Source organism: Dermochelys coriacea, chromosome 28 (assembly GCF_009764565.3).
Source record: "Dermochelys coriacea isolate rDerCor1 chromosome 28, rDerCor1.pri.v4, whole genome shotgun sequence".
In the NCBI taxonomy this organism is placed as follows: Eukaryota; Metazoa; Chordata; order Testudines; family Dermochelyidae; genus Dermochelys; species Dermochelys coriacea.
This window is the reverse complement of record NC_050095.1, coordinates 4,583,152-4,596,729: the sequence shown is the minus strand read 5'-3', so window position 1 is coordinate 4,596,729 and position 13,578 is coordinate 4,583,152. Positions and strand designations below refer to the sequence as shown.

General features: G+C 47.7%; 1 protein-coding gene across 8 annotated transcripts in view; it reads right to left on the bottom strand.

Moving 5' to 3' along the window:
• LOC119849376 (zinc finger protein 420-like) overlaps window positions 1–13,578 on the bottom strand; it is a 3,142,523-nt gene that overhangs the window by 1,215,675 nt on the left and 1,913,270 nt on the right. Inside the window, exon 1 of one of the 8 annotated variants that reach the window (XM_043503771.1) lies at window positions 2,949–2,955. The exons of the other annotated variants lie outside the window; for them this stretch is intronic. The gene's annotated coding sequence lies outside the window, so the exon portion shown is untranslated. Of the gene's footprint in view, window positions 1–2,948; window positions 2,956–13,578 lie in introns of those variants that run through there. 8 annotated transcript variants of the gene reach the window in all.

The following is a 13,578-nucleotide window of genomic DNA, read 5'->3' as shown; positions in this document are numbered from 1 at the left end:
CCCGGGGCTGCTTTATTGCGCTGTTACTCGCAAGTGTGTAGCCAAGGCCAAAGTGTGACCAAAGCCTACTGGGGCTTGGTTAACGTGGGCCTAGATTCTAGGAACAAACACTTGGATATGGGGGGAGAAAATTCCCTAATTTGTGAAACAGGAAATAGAGAAACTAACCCTCTGGGCAGGGCTGGGAAAACTGACCAGACTTCCAGTGCTGAACCCTCAACCTGCTAGCCAGAGGCTGGTGTGACATGGAAAGGGGGCACCCACCAGGGAGGTGTAGGGAAGATGCCCTGGCCCCTCACATCCAGCTGCTGGCAGTGGAGAGGGTGTTGGGATTCCTACCATGGGGCTGTATCAGCCTCTGGCTAGTCGGTGGGTGATGGATCTGCTGGGAGAGATGAGGGGCTTTCTCTTCGTCCCCTCACCCGATGCCTCCTGGCTGCTCTCAGGAGTATGGGGATAGGACTCTGCTGACTGTCTCTCTCTCAGAGCTTCCATTTGATTGGCTCCTTTCTCCCACGAATAGTGGGGCTGTGAGTGGGGCAGCAGGTCCTGAGTGTTAGACTCTTGCTCTTTCAGGGGCCAGTGGCTTTCGAGGAGGTGGCTGTGTATTTCTCCGGGGAAGAGGGGGCCCTGCTGGACCCCGCTCAGAGAGCCCTCTACAGAGACGTCATGCAGGAGAACTATGAGACTGTGACCTCGCTGGGTAAGGGTTCCCGTCCCCTCGGTTCTTAGAAGGGGAAATGAAAAGTTAAGATTCATGCCACCCCCATTATGCCACCTCTGCTCTGCCTGTTTCAGCATCATCCCGACATGGAATCATAGAACTGGAAGGGACCTCGAGAGGTCATCTATTTCAGTCCCCTGCACTTAAGGCAGGACTAAGTATTATCTAGACCATCCCTGACGGTGTTTGTCCAGCCTGCTCTTAAAAATCCCCAATGATGGAGATTCCACAACCTCCCTGGGCAATTTATTCCAGTGCTTCACCACCCTGGCAGTTAGGAAGTTTTTCCTAATATCCAACCTAAATCACCCTTGCTACAAGTTAAGCCCATTGCTTCTTGTCCTATCTTCAGAAGTTAAGAAGAACAATTTTTCTCCCTCCTCCTTGTAACAACATTTTATGTGTTTGAAAACTGTTCTCATGTCCCCTCTCAGTCTTCTCTTCTCCAGACTAAACAAGCCCAGTTTTTTCATAGGTCTTGTTTTCTAGACCTGTAATCATTTTTGTTGCTCTTCTCTGGACTTTCTCCAAGCTGTCCACATTTTTCCTGAAATGTGGCACCCAGAACTGGACACAGTACTCCAGTTGAGACCTAATCAGCACAGAGTACAGCGTAAGAATTACTTCTCGCGTCTTGCTTACAACACTCCTGCTAATACATCCCAGAATGATGTTTCCTTTTTTTACAACAGTGTTACATTGTTGACTCATATTTAGCTTGTGATCCACTATGACACCCAGATCCCTTTCCGCAGGCCCCCTTCCTAGGCCGTCATTTCCCATTTTGTATGTATGCAACCGATTGTCCCTTCCTAAGTGGAGTACTTTGCATTTGTCCTTATTGAATTTCATTCCAAGACCAGTTCTCGAGTTTGTTCAGATCATTTTGAATTTTAATCCTCTCCTCCAAAGCACTTGCTACCCAAGCCAGTTTGGTATCGTCAGCAAACTTTTTAAGTATACTCATTGTACCATTATCTAAATCATTGATGAAGATATTGAACAGAACCGGACCCAGAACTGATCCTTGCGGGACCCCACTCATTATGCCCTTCCAGCCTGACTGAGAACCACTGATAACTACTCTCTGAGAATGATTTTCCAACCAGTTATGCACCCACCTTATAGTAGCTCCATGCCAGTGACACACATACTAACATTCTCCCCTCTCCTGTTACAGAGCGCTCTGAGAACAGAGCAGTACAGCAGAAAGTCTAAGAACTTATAGATTCATAGATTCATAGATACTAAGGTCAGAAGGGACCATTCTGATCATCTAGTCCCACCTCCTGCACAGCGCAGGCCACAGAATCTCACCCACCCACTCCTGCGAAAAACCTCACCTATGTCTGAGCTATTGAAGTCCTCAAATCGTGGTTTAAAGACTTCAAGGAGCAGAGAAGCCTCCCTCAAGTCAACCATGCCCCATGCTACAGAGGAAGGCGAAAAACTTTATTAGCACACTCCCACTTTTTGTGCCAAGGTCAGTAATAAAAAGATTAAATAAGATTGGTCCCAAAACCGATCCCTGAGGAACTCCACTGGTAACCTCCCTCCAACCTGACAGTTCGCCTTTCAGTAGGACCCGTTGCAGTCTCTCCTTTAACCAATTCCGTATCCACCTTTTGATGTTCATATTGATCCCCATCTTCTCCAATTTAACTAATAATTCCCCATGTGGCACGGTATCAAATGCCTTACTGAAATCTAGGTAAATTAGATCTACTGCATTTCCTTTATCTAAAAAATCTGTTACTTTTTCAAAAAAGGAGATTAGGTTGGTTTGGCACGATCTACCTTTTGTAAAACCATGTTGTAATTTTGTCCCATTTACCATTGACTTCAATGTCCTTAACTAATTTCTCCTCCAAAATTTTTTTGCTAAGATAATATTTGGGTTCATCTCCATCATAGCAAACAGATCTTCCTACCCCTGACCTACACTCCAGTAGTGAACCTCCTGCATGCAAACCATCTGAGACTTTCACAGTGTTACCACCCCTTTGCCCTCAACCTGAGTTTTTCTTTTGAGTCAATGCCTTCACTTACCCCTCACTAAGCATCACAGATCTCTAGAACATATGCTACCAGAGTGCTGACAATCCCCATGACAAGAACACACCCTTGGGCACCTTTACTGACAAAGCCTACAACACTCAGCACAGAAATGAGGCAGAATTGGGCCCCCAAGTTTCACATGCCCCTCTCTTCAGAGCACAGCCACAGCTCTGCCAAGCTGCTCCAACCAATCCCTCCGTCATCCAGTTACAGCTACAGCTGGCACAGTGCACACAGCTGGAGAGCATGCGGATAAATGCTGGGATTCCCATCTGTGAACACAACACAAACGATGGCACGTTTTCTTAGTCTTTCCTTGTATCGATTATAGGTTCATAGATTTAAAGGCCAGATGTGACTATTAGGTCATCTACTCTGACGTCCTTTATAACACAGACCATAGAATTTAATCCCGTTACTGCTGCATTGAGCTGAATACCTGAATTCCTGTGGCAGTTTGTTAACCTTTGCACTGCCCACACAGAACCATTCTCAGCTGCAGGGTTAAGGGTTGGGGGCAAAGTTAAGGTTGCATTGGAGGGGTGGCATTTATATTAACTTTTCATTTCCTGGTTTGCTGAGATTTAAGTTTAGTCACCGTCCATACGGTGCAAGGTAGGAGACAGCACTGGGCAACCTTAACTCTGCATTAATGTAGCTTATGAGCATTAGTTTCCCTTTTTTAAAAAATGGACGCTTTTGCCACTATAGTTGTGTCTATAATTGAGCTTTTGCCAGCAGAGCTATGTTGGATGGTGTGTGTGCGCGTGCATGCGTGTGTGCACTTTTTCACAGCCTTAAACAACAGAGCTGGACTGGCAAAGCTTTTAAGAGCAAACCAGGTCAGAGTCTGCATGTGAATTTTAGAGCCCTTGAAAACATTCCTCTTATCCCAGAAATGTTGGTATCAGAGGGAAAAACTCCCAAGAGGAACTCCTTCAGGATGCAAGAAAAATGCACAACACACATTGTCTGAAAAGTATCAATGGTAGGGGTCTAACTTAAACGCATGGGTGCAGCTTAGTTTCAAAGGCCACCGCATGTTCTCTTGAGCCAATGAATTACAGTGAGGGTAGATTGCTGGAAACCCTCTGGCTGTTAAGAAGAGCCTTAAGCCTGGTCTACACTACAGAGTTAGGTCAACATAAGGTAGCTTATGTTGACCCAAAACTGTAAACATCTACACTAAAATGTAGTTCCCACCAGTGTTACTTGCTCATTACACTGACTTAATAATTTCACCTTCATGTCTATGGAGTTAGGTCGATGCAGTGTCAGTGTAGATGGCGCATTGCTTACGTCAACTGCTGCTGCCTTTCAGAAACCATCCCACAATGCCCCAAGCCGGCAGTTAAATTGGTGCAAGCGCTCCTGCTGAGAACATGCACCATTGACACGAGGAGTGTAGTGCACACGTGTAAAACCGATTCATTTCCTGCGGTGGCTGTATGTTGACTTAATTCTTTAAGGTAGACTTGCCCTTAGTTGTGCTGCATTTCATGCGTCTTTCAGGCTCTCTGACTCTACCCTTTTCCTTGTGCCAATCTGAAATTCCAACCTCTGCAGTTATTAGCTTTTTCTATATGGCTTCCTCAAGGAGACACTGGGTGCCATGTACCAGCAGAGATAAATACCAAGCCATTGAGATCACTTGGTGGATAATTAGAACCCAGATTTGTGCAAGACAGTGTTATAGCAGCCAGTTGATAATGTGAAAAGCTGCTTTGGGGAGGGCTGTATCTCAGGAAACTCTTCATCAAATCACCCCATATTTGGGCCACTAGCCCTACCCGGCACCCCCAGGATAAGCAGCAAATTTCAAGAGATTCTTAGTAAGCAAGGGGATGTTAGACCAATTAGAAAACTGATCTTTATACAGAACATAATGTTGAACTTTAGCTATGGTAGAGCTGGTGGTCTGCTATAATAACTTCTCAAATGCATGAAGGGTGTGACATTCAGGGGGGCTCATTGGATAGGAGACAGTGGAAGGTTCCTTCCTTGGGAGAAGGTGATACGGAGCTGGTGCATGAAAGTTACTGGAACAGGAATATGGGTCTTCAGAGTCCCAGGTGGGTGGCGGTTCTGTGCCACCACTGGGCAGCCTTAGCAGAACTGTTGGCAATGCACATCCTGGGAGACCAGTCACTGAAGGAAGTGCTGCCCACATGAGTGATGACTGGCAGCTCTTCCCGTGACCTCTGATCCAGGAACCTTCCTGTTTAAACCTGGAAATACCATGAAGGCCTCTGTACAGCAATTGAGACCCCAGACTTGTTGTCAAGAGAGACTATGTCTTGTTCCTGGTCCCTGCCTTGTCACCCTTCTCTATGCTTCCTGGTGTTTTCAGCCAGACCCTGGCATCTGATTTTGGCTTGACCACGTAGGCCTGACCACTTATGGTTCTAACCACTGGACCTCATTTTTCATGCCCCGGTTCCTATGAGCAATAGACCTGCTCCAACCTCTGAACTCTCCAAATGTCTCCCTGGACTCTCCAGCCCACTGGACGCTCATAGTGTTAACAGATTTGCTGCTCCTGAAGAAGCAGTGCATCCTAGCTTACCAGTTAGCAGTCAGATCATGACACCATTTAACTCACGGCACTCAGATGTGTTTCTAGTGAAAATAAGTGAAAGTTTATTTAACCAAAGATAGAGATTCAAGTGGTAGCAAGTAGAAGTCTTGGAAACATATGGTTACATATCAAGTGAAATCATAACATGCTTTCTAGAACCTAGACTTACCTACCTCACTAGATCCTTTCATGTTATAGAGCAAAACCCATGCAAAGTCCTCCGGCATTTTACAGCCAGGCTTGGCTGTCATCTTCCTTTCATGAGACAAGTCACGCTCTCAACTTGCCTCCAAGGTGGAAGATGCAGGGTGTATCTCTGCACCCACAAATGTCCCCCCGACATGCCTTTGTCTTCACTCATAACAGGATCCTGCTCTTTATTTTTTCCCTGTAAATTTTCCTCTCTTGAAGATTTCACAATCTCTTCAATTAGCATTTGGCTGAGTGTAGAAACCGGCTCCCATTGTGAGACGTACAATGCCCAGTATGCACATGACCGGACAGAGAGAGAAAGGTTTGTTACCTCCTGGTTGAAAGGAACCTGTTTCAATCTTTACAAACAGAATTTCCAGTATAGATACTGTGACAAAGCTCTGTCCTTGTCACCGTGTTTCCAAGTGATTTTGCTAGACCTCAGAGGGTCACTGTGACCCTCCAAATAACCCTTCTCTCCCTAGAGGCAAGGGTCACAGCCTACTGAGCCATTTTCATCATAAGCCAGCAAGGAGGTGAGGAGAAGCTACCCTCCCTTGCATAGTCTCTGTTGTCTCCCAGTCTCAGTGATTATTCGGGGGGCAAAGGAGGGGAGCCTGGGCCCACCCTCGACTCTGGGCTCCAGCCCAGGGACCCTAATAGTATCAGCTATGGTAGCTGACTTTTTAGACACAGGATGTTTACAATTCTCTGGGCCACTTCCCCACAGCAGCCCCCACTTCCTCAAGATCCACTTCACCCTTACCTCAGGGCTTCCTTCCTTGTGCCTGATATGGTTTGTACTGCTCAGTCTCTCCACGAGCGCAACTTCCTCCTAAAGCTCCTGACATGTGCATCCCCGTGACTGACTGGGAGGCTTTTAACTAGTTTCAGCCAGCCCCTGATTGGCTTCAGGTGTCCCAATCAACCTAGCTGTCCTCCCTGCCTTCTGGAAAGATCTTATTTGGCCCCAGGTGTCTTAATTGACCTGGAGCAGCTGCCATTTGCTTATCCTGGTAACAGGGATTTGTTTAACCTGTGGCTAATATATCTGTCTCCCATTACTTTACTATAGCCATCAGGCCTTGCCATGTCACAATACATAACTTCTTAAATGTTCTCCTCACACAGATTTCTCAATGATTGGGATAACCAGTGGGCTACTGGTCTCAACCGAGACCTGATGTGTCGCCCTTAGGTGAACTAATATGTGTGTATCTTGTCTGTGGGATCCCAGTAAAACATAAGGCACCCCGTGACCTCTGCCAGGTGGCATCAAGAGGTCCATGATAAGTCTCATCCTCCTCCTCCTCCAATCGCTGCATTAGAGTGTCCTTAGAATGATCCGCCTCATCTCCATTCCAACTTTCTGTTTGGGTTCCACAGGGCTCTGTCCTTGGTCCCCTTCTTTTCTTCCTCTGCACCTTATTTCTGGGCAATCTCATCTGTGCACTCACATTCAACTTCCATCTCTATGCTCCTAACTCACAGTTCTATCTCTCTGCTCTTGACCTGACTCCTTCTGTCCCAACTGAAATCTCAGCCTCTCTCTCTCTCTCATCTCCGCATTGATGTCTAGCCATCAGCTGAAGATCAACAGCTGAAGCAAAGCTTTTAATATTTCCCCCAAACCCTCCCCCCACCTTCTTTCTCTACCACCGCAAACAGCACCATCATCCTGCCTGTCACTCAGGCCCATAATTGTGCAATACCTTTGTCATGGAGCTCCTTCTTGGGCCTCCAATCCTACATCTTGCATTTTCTTTTTGCGCAACTTCTTTTTGCGTAACATCTGGCCTTTCCTATCCATCGACACAGCTCGAGCTTTTGATCATCCTCTCCTGTTTCAGTTACTCCAGCGTCCTTTTCTCTGACCTCACCTTGCTCATCTCCGTTCAGAAGGAAAAAGTTAACTCCTGGTCCTTGAACATGACCTCTGAGGAAAGGCTGAAAGAAAGGGGCATGTTTAGTCTTGAGAAAAGAGTGAGGGGGGGACCTAGAACAATCTTCAAATATGTCAAGGCTTGTTATAAGAGGATGGTGATTAATTGTTCGTCCTGTCCACTGAAGATAGGAGGAGAAGTAATTGCCTTCATCTGCTGAAAGGGAGGTTGAGGGTGGGTAATACAGAAAACCTTCCAGCTATTAGGATAGGGAAGTACTGGAACAGACTACAAAGAGAGGTTGTGGAATTCTTGTCACAGGAGGGTTTTAAGAACAGGTCAGACAAACTTATATGGTATACTTATATTTGATCCTGCCGCAGGGCTATGGGAATGGAGTAGATGACCTATTGAGGTCTCTTCCAGCCTTATATTTGAAGATTTTACGATTCATTTCCTTCGCCCTTCGCTTTGATCACGTCTCCTGTGGAGACTGTGGACCATTTTTGCGAATCAGATGCAGATACAAATTTTCTACCCACAGCCCTGGAAATCTGCGGATATCTTTTTTGTGGATCGCAGATCAGGTTCGGATACAAATTTTGTATCCATGCAGGGCTCTCCCTGTCTTATTTCTGTCTATTCCTACAACTTAAATCTATTTAGTACACAATGATTACATTTGAAATAACATATGAGATGACCAGAACAATGATCCATGAACGATAAAATGAACTAATTGGCTCCATGAGCCATGAAGACTCTTCCTTTTCCATCCCCTCCTACAAGAGCTGCACTCTCTCTTCCCTGCATGCTCTTCAGATCTTCGAATTTGTCCCTTCTGAAGTCACAAGGCCTGATTCTTATTTTTCACATTCTCCTTTGGCAGAAGAATTAGTCTGTGGCTCCTGATTTATACCGTCTAATTTGCCAGCTTTTTCCACACACAGTGTTTTTTATACTCCCTCCCTTTATACCTGACTCACTAGATTCCATAATGCCGCAGTATGTACTTTCCTGACATTTGATGCTGAGATCCTGCATTCAGTGATATCCCTGCCTTCCTGTTCCTTACTCCACTGAACCCCACCAGCCTATGCTTACCGTTCCCAGCTTCCCCAGGACTCTCGCATTGTCTCTGGACCTCTTTGTCAGTTAGAAGCAGTGCCAGGGAGACTTGCCCTCCACCTGGAGTCTTCACTTTCTGGGACATGCAGTTGCATTCTCTGTTTTAGGAGCCTCTTTGATAATGAGTGTCTGGCTGTGTGTGTTCCCAGCAAAGATGGGAATAGTTAAATCCCCCATAAGCAGAGTGTTCTGCACCTTTGAACACCTGGGGAGATGGCCCTGCGATTTTGTTGGTTTAAAATGGACTGCGGTTAAACTAATAGAGTGGGGGTTTTTTTATGACAAATGGCCTGTGAATTCCCCTGATCTCCCTTGTTTTCTTCCCCTTGAACAGGGTTTCCAGTTTCCAAACCGTATGTGCTCTCCCAGCTGGAAGGAGGGGAAGAGCCGTGGGTCCTGGATCTGCAGGGTTCAGAGGAAAGCGAGGTCCCTGCACAGGTGAGGAAACGTGAAACCAACCCAGAAACTGTAAATACCTGAGAGAAACAGCCCACAAAGACTTTGTGAGCTCAGGATAGTCCCCAGCAGATCTCACGCCTGGCTTCCTAAAGATTATGATTGACACCGTGGAAGTAGCTCCCTCCTTTCTTACTGAGTGTTTGGATGGGATGAGGACAGGGCTGGCCTTAGGGAAAATGGCAACGTGGAAAATCTTGCATTTTGGTGCCTCTGGCCCCCATGAGTGTGGCACCCCCACATTGCCCCTGTCCCCCATGGGCTCCCCAGGCTCCGCAACCGCTGTACTGTGCCCCCTTCACCCCAAATGCCTCCTGCACCCCAAATCCCAACACCCCCTTCATTCCTAACCTCTGCCCCCCTCCTGCACTCCAACACCTGCCCCCTCCTGAGCCCCTAACCGCTGCACTGTGCCCCCTTCACCCCAACCCCTGCACTCCACTCCTGTGCCCCAATCCATGCACCCTTCACTGCTACGCCCTGCACCTCTTTTCTGTGCCCCTAACCCCTGCACTTGGATGATTTAGCTGGGGATTGGTCCTGCTTTGAGCAGGGCGTTGGCCTAGATGACCTCCTGAGGTCCCTTCCAACCCTAATCTTCTATGATTCTATGACTGTGCATGCCTCCTCATCAATCCCTATCCTCCTCCTGCACCCCAATACCTGCCCTTCCTGAGAACCTAACCCACGCCCTGTGTCCCCTTCATCCCAACCCCCGCTCACCCTCCTGTGCCCCAACCCCTACATTGTGCATACCCCCTTCACACCAACACCTGCCCACTCCTGTGCCTCTAACCCCTGCACTGTGCCCCTTTTATCCCTAATCCCTGCATCCCCCTCCCTGCACCTACATGGGGAAACTGACTTGGATGCACAAAGCGGCTGGCCTTGCTGCTCACTCTCCTGACTGGACTGCTGCTCCTCCACCCCCCACAGCCCTAGGGGGCTGGGATGGGGGAGCAAGGAGCGATGTCAGGGCTTCCTGCATCCAGGTCACTTTCCCTGGGGGCGGTGTAAGGGGAGGGAAGGAGAGCAGCAGCTCCCTGATTCCTCAGCACCGCCCAGGTGGGGAAGTGACCTGCATGCAGGGAGCCCAGGTGCGTGTGTTGGGGGGACTGTGTGAAGGAGTATGTGTGTTGAGGGGAGGTTGTGAAGGGGAGTGTGCGTGCGCCCGAGTGAGTGAGCGCACTGTCTCTGTAAGAAAGCACTCGGGGTCAGGAACCTGAACTAGGCTTCGTGAGATACAAGCAGCTGCCAGCAGCTCTGGCCCCAGAGAGGCAGCAGTACACACAGTTTTCCCCTGTCTTGTCACACCAGCTTAGTGGAAATCGGGTACATGGGGGTGGGGTGGGGGACATCCCAACATCAATCAACCCCCCACCCCAGGAGAGCAGTCAGGAGGACACTCCCAGTCCGGAGTGACCAGCGGCAACTAGAGGGATGAATGAAGGGGGGGGGGCACAGGAACAGCAGGAGCTGCACACGTGGAGCAGGGCAGAGGAGGGGCACCCCTGCTCCGGAGAAGTCACCTGGCTCCGACGGCTGGTTGTCCAGCTGCCCCCTGCAGCTTGGGTCTTTCCCCCCCACCCACGCTGCTGCTTGCCTGCCTGCCCTGCCACCTCCATCAGCTCAGCAAGCCTCTCAGCAGCAGATCAGATGGGATTGCAAACCATGCACAAGGCACCCCCATAGCTGGGCTGCCCATGCAACCCACACTAAAGGCCGGCCCTAGGTGTGGAGCAGAATTGGTCTCCTCCACTCTCCCCTATGGGGAAGAGTTTGGGGGAATTCAGTTCCTGATTTTTTTTTTGGTCTCTCCAGCACTTACTTGGGTTTTCTCTCTGCCTTTCCATCCCTAGTGCTGAGATTTCTCTTGTATTCTAGCAAATGATGGGGTGGTGAGTGAGAACAAAGATCAGAATCCTCACCAGGAAGATGCTGAGCTAGTAGAAGCGCATGGGGCATTACTGCGAAGGTCCAAAGGGAATGTGTCCAGGCACCATGAGCCGTGACCAATTGGCAAAAGTTACCACAGACCAGGGAGAGAGCAGGGAAACCAGTCAGAGGAGAAGGTGGATAAACAAATTGATTGTCAGGAAACTCACAAGGACCTCAAGGAAACTACATCCCAGGAGAAGATCCTCAGGGAAAAGAGAGAAAATACATGCAGTGAGTGTGGGGAAAACTTCAATTAGCGCTCAGCCCTTATTCAACATGAGATAATCCACATGAAAGAGAGACCCTATGACTGCTGTGAGTGTGAGAAAAGCTTCAATTATACCTCAGCCCTTATTAGACATCAGGGAATACACAGAGGAGACAGACCCTATGAATGCTGTGAGTGCGGGAAAGGCTTCAATCATAGCTCAGCCCTTCTCTCTCATCAGAGAATCCACACTGGAGAGAGACCCTATAAATGCATCCGATGAAGTGATCTGTAGCTCACGAAAGCTTATGCTCTGATAAATGCATCTTTTCCACCAAATGCATCCGATGAAGTGAGCTGTAGCTCACGAAAGCTTATGCTCTAATAAATTTGTTAGTCTCTAAGGTGCCACAAGTCCTCCTTTTCTTTTTGCGAATACAGACTAACACGGCTGCTACTCTGAAACCTATAAATGCAGTGAGTGTCAGAAAAGTTTCACTGACATCTCCTCCCTTATCTCTCATCAGAGAGTCCACATGGGAGAGAAACCCTATTAATGCTGTGAATGCGGGAAAAGCTTCTCTCAGAGCTCAACCCTTATTACACATCACAGAATCCACATAGGACAGAGACCCTATGAATTCTGCGAGTGTGGGAAAAGCTTCACTCAGAGTTCAGGACTTATCTATCATCATAGAATCATAGAATCATAGAATATCAGGGTTGGAAGGGACCCCAGAAGGTCATCTAGTCCAACCCCCTGCTCAAAGCAGGACCAAGTCCCAGTTAAATCATCCTAGCCAGGGCTTTGTCAAGCCTGACCTTAAAAACCTCTAAGGAAGGAGATTCTACCACCTCCCTAGGTAACGCATTCCAGTGTTTCACCACCCTCTTAGTGAAAAAGTTTTTCCTAATATCCAATCTAAACCTCCCCCATTGCAACTTGAGACCATTACTCCTCGTTCTGTCATCTGCTACCATTGAGAACAGTCTAGAGCCATCCTCTTTGAAACCCCCTTTCAGGTAGTTGAAAGCAGCTATCAAATCCCCCCTCATTCTTCTCTTCTGCAGACTAAACAATCCCAGCTCCCTCAGCCTCTCCTCGTAAGTCATGTGCTCTAGACCCCTAATCATTTTTGTTGCCCTTCGCTGTACTCTTTCCAATTTATCCACATCCTTCTTGTAGTGTGGGGCCCAAAACTGGACACAGTACTCCAGATGAGGCCTCACCAGTGTCGAATAGAGGGGAACGATCACGTCCCTCGATCTGCTCGCTATGCCCCTACTTATACATCCCAAAATGCCATTGGCCTTCTTGGCAACAAGGGCACACTGCTGACTCATATCCAGCTTCTCGTCCACTGTCACCCCTAGGTCCTTTTCCGCAGAACTGCTGCCGAGCCATTCGGTCCCTAGTCTGTAGCGGTGCATTGGATTCTTCCATCCTAAGTGCAGGACCCTGCACTTATCCTTATTGAACCTCATTAGATTTCTTTTGGCCCAATCTTCCAATTTGTCTAGGTCCTTCTGTATCCTATCCCTCCCCTCCAGCGTATCTACCACTCCTCCCAGTTTAGTATCATCCGCAAATTTGCTGAGAGTGCAATCCACACCATCCTCCAGATCATTTATGAAGATATTGAACAATATCAATATTTCAGAGAATCCATAAAGGAGAGAAACTTCATAAAAACCTTCTCTAGAGCTGTCAGAAGATTTTTTTTCTTTAATTCTTTTGACAGTTCCCAGGTAGTGCCCGTTAAGGCTGTTTGCATCTTTTGCACACTAGTCCCTCAGCTCCCACACATGAGTTGCTCCTGTTTGAAGCCCACCCTTCTTTGGGGTGGATCCTGTGGTCCTTTCTATTAACTGCATTGTCCTGCAAGTCATGGGAGTGTGTGTCCTTTCTACCAGGAATGTCCATCACCCCAGGTGGGGGAGATAGGGGGTGTCTTCAACAAACTACGTTGTGGTAAAATCTACCTGGGCCTCATCACTGTGGTTTCCATGGAGTTAGCTAGCTTGAGTTCGCTTTCCTGATGTAAAAAGACAGCTATTCTTGCAGTAAAGATATGGGCCATGGATAGTGGGTGGGGTTATCTAGCGCATTTCCTCCTGATTTGACCTAACCACCATCACATTTCTCATCTAAACAAACCTGGAGATTTGCACTTATACTCTTCCTCCCAGTGCAAAGTTATTGTTGGAGTCATCAAGTTCTTCTTTGACTACAGATTGTCTCAGTCCCAGTTGTTCTCATGTTACCCTGGATCATGCAGAACAGCAGTTATTTTTCTCATTTAAGATCTATTTAAATATAACAAAGAGCTGGAGCAGTGTCAGGGAAATAAGTGTCATTTCAGGCTCTATGATACTTGAAGGAGGCGGGGTGACTCAGAGATTCCCTCCTTCC